Source organism: Balaenoptera physalus, assembly GCF_965194825.1.
Source record: "Balaenoptera physalus genome assembly, chromosome: 13".
Classification (NCBI taxonomy): domain Eukaryota; kingdom Metazoa; phylum Chordata; class Mammalia; order Artiodactyla; family Balaenopteridae; genus Balaenoptera; species Balaenoptera physalus.
Window position 1 is genome coordinate 58581507 of NC_138892.1, and position 6089 is coordinate 58587595.

General features: G+C 52.9%; 1 protein-coding gene across 2 annotated transcripts in view; it reads right to left on the bottom strand.

Annotated features, from left to right (window-relative positions):
• ATP23 (ATP23 metallopeptidase and ATP synthase assembly factor homolog) overlaps positions 1-705 on the bottom strand; it is an 87105-nt gene extending 86400 nt beyond the window's left edge. The window contains exon 1 of one of the 2 annotated variants that reach the window (XM_082422910.1): positions 436-705. The gene's annotated coding sequence lies outside the window, so the exon portion shown is untranslated. The remainder of the gene's footprint in view (positions 1-435) is intronic. The other variant, XM_082422902.1, reaches the window with a different exon arrangement.
• Positions 706-6089: the final 5384 nt, after the last annotated feature.

A 6089-nucleotide genomic window follows, 5' to 3' on the forward strand; every position in this document is an offset into this window, starting at 1 on the left:
GCAGACCTCCCCCTCCATCCAAAATATGCCTCCCTCCTGTCATCTCCATTCTACCCTCTATACTCTCCCTCTCCTACAAGGTCAAACTTCTCAGGCAAGTTGGCTGTGGCCAGTGCCTCAACTTCCAGTCTACCCACTCCTGCCTTGACCTCATAAAGCAGCCAAGGCCCCTTCACGGGACCAGGTTCAGCTCCACTAAAGGGATTTCTAACTGAGTTCACACTAAAATTGACGGAGCAGTTTAGAGACTGTCTGCACAGCCCGGAAGGAAAGCAACCCCCTCTTAGTTTTCTTGTCCCCGGGCCCAAAGTACAGCTCTCAGAGGCCTGGCTGGACCCCAGGCTAAGCAGAGGGGACACGGTTAGCTCTTGACTTGGGCCTAACAAAGATCCGTCTTGGCATAAACTAAGCGACTGGCTCTACCCAGTCTCTCACCTCCCTGTCCATTTTGCTTTGGTGACTCCCGGCCAGTGTTTCCAATGGGAAAGGCGTGAGGCCCCTGCCTGGGTGCAGGGAGGCCTGGAGGTAAGAAGCGTGAGTGCTCAGCGTGGGCCAGGCACACAGTAGGCGCTGGAGGGTAAAAATCCGCCTGGCATCACTCCCCAAACGAAGCTGGCCTCCACGAGGTCTGGGGAGAAGGCACCGGATCCGCCTCACTGCAAAGCCTCTAGGTCGCCCGCCTAGGTCAGGGGCGTCCTGCCGCCCCACCCCCATCGCGCCACGTGACCTCAAAGGGCCGTCCGGGGTTTGGAATGCGGCAACCTCAGCTTTGCCCCCAAAGGGGCCGGCGGAGCGCCTGCGGAGGGAGGGAGGGAAGAAGGAGGGAGAAAGAAGTGGCCGCACCCGCGGCTCGGAGGACTGGAGGGGTGGGGGTGGGGCGCAGGAGGGGGGCCCTTCTCTCCTTTCCCCAGTGCGCGCGCTGGAGGAGCGAGGGAAGGAGGTGGTTTGCCTTCGTCCAGGAAACCTGTAAATACGGGTAGAGAAACTCGATCTGCTCCTGTCGCTTCCCTATTTAGGAGAAGGGACGGAGCCAGGCGATTAGTGGCTCCTGGGGGCGCAGGTCACGTGGCCTCCCAGGACTAGGTGGGGGGAGGGGGAGGCCGTGCTCCCGAGGAACCGGGATCTAGGGAGGCCGAAATCCCGGCCAGGCCCGGCGGCTCCTGTCCCAAATAGTTTCATTTGTCCTTATCTTACACGCTCGCATACTGCCCGCGGGGTGGGAGGGTCGAGGGTCTACCCTGCTGCGGGTTCGTACACGGCACGCGCCCTTTCTGAGTGCTGGGCGAGGTGTGTCTGTCGGTGTCACCAAGCCTCAGTCGGCTCCGGCCTCGTTTGCAAAGCCCGGGTTAGATGTGACCAGACTTCTGAGTCCCAGACTCTTGTGCCTGTGGTGGCCGTCAGGCTCTGAGGCTCTGCTCCGGGTCTGGGACTCCCTGTCCTGGGTGGTGGAGAAAGTGTCTAGGAGGCTGGCATCCTGCCTCCGAGCTTCCCTGGCTCAGTGGCCTGGGAGACCAGCAGTGCCCCGGGAGGAAAGTGCCCATCGGGACTGGCTTCCAACAGAGCCTACTGTTTGCCACTCTCTGTGAGGGCATGAGGGGAGTGGAGGAAAAAAGACAGTGCCTGCCCTCAAAGGAGCTTACTCTGGAGTGGGGGCAACAGTCAAGTAAACCAGAATGAAACTACAGGAGCACAGAGAAGCATCTAAGTCCCGCTGGGGACCTGGGAGGATTTGAGGAAGAGGTGGCACTTGAATTGTATTTTAAAGGTTGAGGAGTCATCACACACCGGAGGGGGAAGGGCACGCAGGCAGAAAGAACGGCCTTTGCAAAAGCGTGGAAGCACACGGTGCCAAAGAATCACAGGTGCCTCGTTCCTCCGGACAGAATCACGGGTGAGTGTGGGGAAGGTGTGCGAGATGGGTGGGGTAAGCCACCAGGAGCCAGAGCCAGGCATCTGTGCTTGTTCTGAAAGTCGTGGGGAACTGCTGAATCATTCCATATAGCCAGGATCAGATTTGCATCTTCTAGGAGAGCTGGGGATGGATTTGGATTTGGGCCCTAGAGGAGAGAGCTTGATGCGGAGCCTGTTGCCAGCCTCCCCTGAGAGAGTGGTAGTGGGAGTGGGAAGAATGAAAAGGCCTGACAAATACTTGCAAGGGGAAGAGCCACTTGGCCTCAGGATGGATTGGGGGGGTGGGTATGAGTGGGGAGGAGGAGTCTTGAGTGACCTCGGGCTTCTGGCGTGGGGAACTGGGCAGATGATGGATGCAGTAGGCAAGGTTGATGATGATGAGAGTAATATTTATTGAGCACCTCCGGTGTTCCGGGCGCTCATCGCTTCACGTATTATCTCATTTAATCCTCACAGTGATCTATGAAGTAGGTACTATCATTATCCCCATTTTAAGAAGAGGAAACTAAATCAAGAGGCTCAATAACTAAGTGGTAAGGTTGGGATGATGAACATGCCTGCACCTTGCCGAATGCATCATCCCAAATCTGAAGCCCCAGTGAGGTTCCCCGGGCTACTCTACGTAGAATCTATACCCACCACCACTGGCTCCTCCCTCCCTCCCCAGCCTCCACATCTGGCACCCCCACAACTGTTCACTCACTGTCACCAGATCGGTCTTTCATCCCACCCCACCTCACCCCCAGGACCTTGTCTGAAACAGCCATGCAAAAGCCTTGTGACAGGAGGGCACGGGGCTCCGGAACCCTGGTGCTGAGACCCCACCTTCCCAGTTACAATACAAAACGGAACTGAAACTCTGCAGGAACAATCAGAGAAAGCAAGAACATGGATGTGTTCTGTTTGTAATAAAAATTTTCTTAAAACATTTTAATGGAACATTTCAATGACATCAGAGGGTCAAGAAAGGTCTGTCTCGGCCCAACCCTGTGTTTATTTTCTGTGGGGAAAGGGGCAGGGTTCTGGAGCAAGCGTGCACCTCCCATGGAGGAAGCTCCTTCAGCTATTTCCCTTTCCCAAACCTTGGCTCAGGAACAGCCAGTCCAACCGGAGGAGCCATGGGAGACAGGAATGGCACTCCTTTGAGCCACACCCTCACTACCCCACTGCCTGCATTCAGGTGGTGGTAGGGGCAGGAAGGGGCTGTTGCTTCCAGATTGCCTCTCAACAGCCTTCCGGTAGAGGTAAAGGTAAGATACGGGGAAGAAGCAGGTAGGTGACCAGAGATAGTTTGTAAGCTTTCTCTTGGGAGAGGTGTTAGGCCTAGAGAGCCCCGGCCTCAGCTGTCACCCTTGAACCTAATTAAACAGGGCCCACCCAAAGTCACACAACCAGCAACTGGCCCAGGGCCTGGAGGGAGGAGGGTATTTATGAGGCTGTCTGAGGCAGAAGTTAGGCCTCCCACTTCCCCAACCCCCTTAACTGTAGGAAAGATGCCCATCATGACCCCAGACAGCTTTCTGGGCTAAAGACCTGTAATCTGGGGACAGAGCAGTGAGAAGCCCATGGCATCAAGAGTGCAAGCCCTGCCTGTCTGTGTTTCAGGCTCCAGTAAAGCTGCCATTGCTTTTGTAGTTTCTGGAGGCACAAAGGTCCTCACCAGGCTTCACAGGGACCTTCCATCATCTCACCCCTCTGCCCTTGGTTCTGTTAGCACCCCTGTGCCTCTGGTCTTAGAAGGGTTCTGTGTGTTTTCTTAAAAATGAACCTTTCTTTGACCTCAGAGCAAGAGGTACTTGAGGGCCACCTCCTCTGTATCTTTCAGGGACAGCTAGAGCCCTACACACAGAAGGCGTCCACAGCACACAGAGAAGAAAGCAGTGTGGTTCCAACTATGGGTCGCAGCCTGGTGGTGGGTCATGAGATCCATTTAGAGAGCCATGACCAGCATCTTAAAAAATAAGAATACAATAAATAGAAAGTATCAGAGTGCGTGCACATAGCAAGGGTAAGTATTGTTTTTGAAACTTTTGTTTCAGTTATCTCACAATACAAAATGTATTTCTTGCTGTGTGTCTTACTGAAACCCTGGTTCAGAGCACTGGTTAAGACATAGACTCACAAATACATAAAGAAAGTCTGCCTGCTCTGTGTCAGGCACTATGCTAGATCCAAAATGAATAATACAGTCTTAATTCATCTTCTGGTTGGGAACTCTGTAAGCAAACTATCTGCAAGAAATGATGCTAAGTGCTCTGAGAGAGTACGTAGGAGGCTATAAAGCTCTGGCTTGAGAGTGGGTATCTGGGAGGGCTTCCCAGAGGAGGTGATGCAGTCAGAGTTCTTAGCAAGAAAAGACAGTGACCAAAAAAGAAAAGAAAGGACAGTGACTAGGTTCTGGTATCTCTTCCATCTTATAGATAGGAAAGGAACTAGGTAAAGTGTCAAGATTCAAGTCTTAAAGTCGAAAGAGAACTTCTAGGGAGTTCCCTGGCAGTCCAGTGGGACTCAGCGCTTTCACTGCCGTGGGCCCAGGTTCAGTCCCTGGTCCAGAAACTAGGATCCCGCAAGCCGCGTGGCGTGGCCAGAAATAAATAAATAGATAAAAAGACAACTTCTAGTCCTGCCTCCTCTTCTTAACAAGCTGTGAGACCTTAGGTGAGTCAGTTAACCTTTCCAAACCCTGTTTCCTCATCTACAAAATGGGCACATCTGCTCTGTCAACCTCGAAGCAATAAGAGATCAAATGTGACAGAAAATGTATGTGAAAGTACTTTGTAAACTATAAAAGGGGGAGGGATTGTCTCTATGGAGGAGGAAATTACAGTGTAGAGAGGTGAAGTGTCCCGCCCAACACTACAGAGTGGGATGGGAGGGGTGGGGGGGAGCAGGTACTCCTCAATCCTCAGTCCTCAGCTCCTGCCTGCACTCCCCCCTCCTCCCACCGCAGCAGCTGAACTACCCCACTAGAGGGTGGGGGGAGGGCCCCAAAAGGCCCCCTAGCAACCTATTAAAGATTTACCTCAAAAATCCTTTTCTATTCATGACCTTTTGACCGTTTGACAAAGATGGGAGGTAAATATGTGAGAACTCCTCCCTTTCCCCTTCTGTTAATGAATTAGGATCTACCCAAACTCAGTGTTTAAAGTTACATAAGCATCATTCAGATCTTCTGTACCAGCTACTTTCATTTTGGAAAAACTGCATTTCCATTAAAATGGTGTTATATAAAAAGGTTTTATGTATGTATGTGTAGGAACAGAAGGAACAGGTGCACGTGAGCACTGTGAAGGCACACAGGCACATACACATCACAACCTCACCTGTCCTCATGGGGAGCAGGTGTTTGATAGTTCCTGGTGAGTTAAAATGTGACCCGCTTGCTTGTCCTCCAACCCCCAGTGAGACCTGGTGCATGTTGGGCAATGGGAACTGCAGCAGGAAGGCCATCAGCTGTCGTCCCCCCCCCCCAGGGACCAGAGAAATCCTGACCTTCCTGAAAGTTCCTTCCTTGGCAGGGTGAGTTCCATTGAATCATAAACTATCGGGGTTGGAAGTAGCTCAGAAGTCACCCAGTGCAATCTCACTGGACATTACTCTCACCAGCCTTGACTTGAACAGCTCCCTTTCTCCCAAGGCAGCCCATGTCACCTGTGGACAGCTGTGCTCACTGGAAAAGACCTGATACTGAGCTGAAACCTGCCCTTCTGGAGCTCCCACTTCTTGGGAACAAACGTATATCCCTCACCTAGTATCTTGAGCAGGAGGCTCACGAGAGCCCAGGAGCCATAGCCAGCAAAGGGTGCCTGGGGCCTAAAAGCAAGCAGGGAGGGCAGCAAGAGCCCACAAAGCTGAAGCTCTACCCTTAAAAACCTCTGTCCATCTAAACTGAGGCTAGGATTGTGAGGGAGGGGGAGCGAAGCGGGCAGGGCTGGATTGGGAGGAGGGGAAGAAAGAGGGGAAGTCTTGAATGGGAATAAGTGAGTGGCTTTGAGCAAAGCCTGGCTCCTTATGTCTCATTTGAAGTGGGGGGGGCGGGAGGTCAGACCATCCCGAGGTCAGTTCCAGCTCTCATTCTCTGAGGTCCTGAGTCCACCTACACACACACACACACACATCCCTTTCAGGGTTTGATGGTTGTACTCTTATGTGAAACAGTGGGTCCACAATTCGAGCGC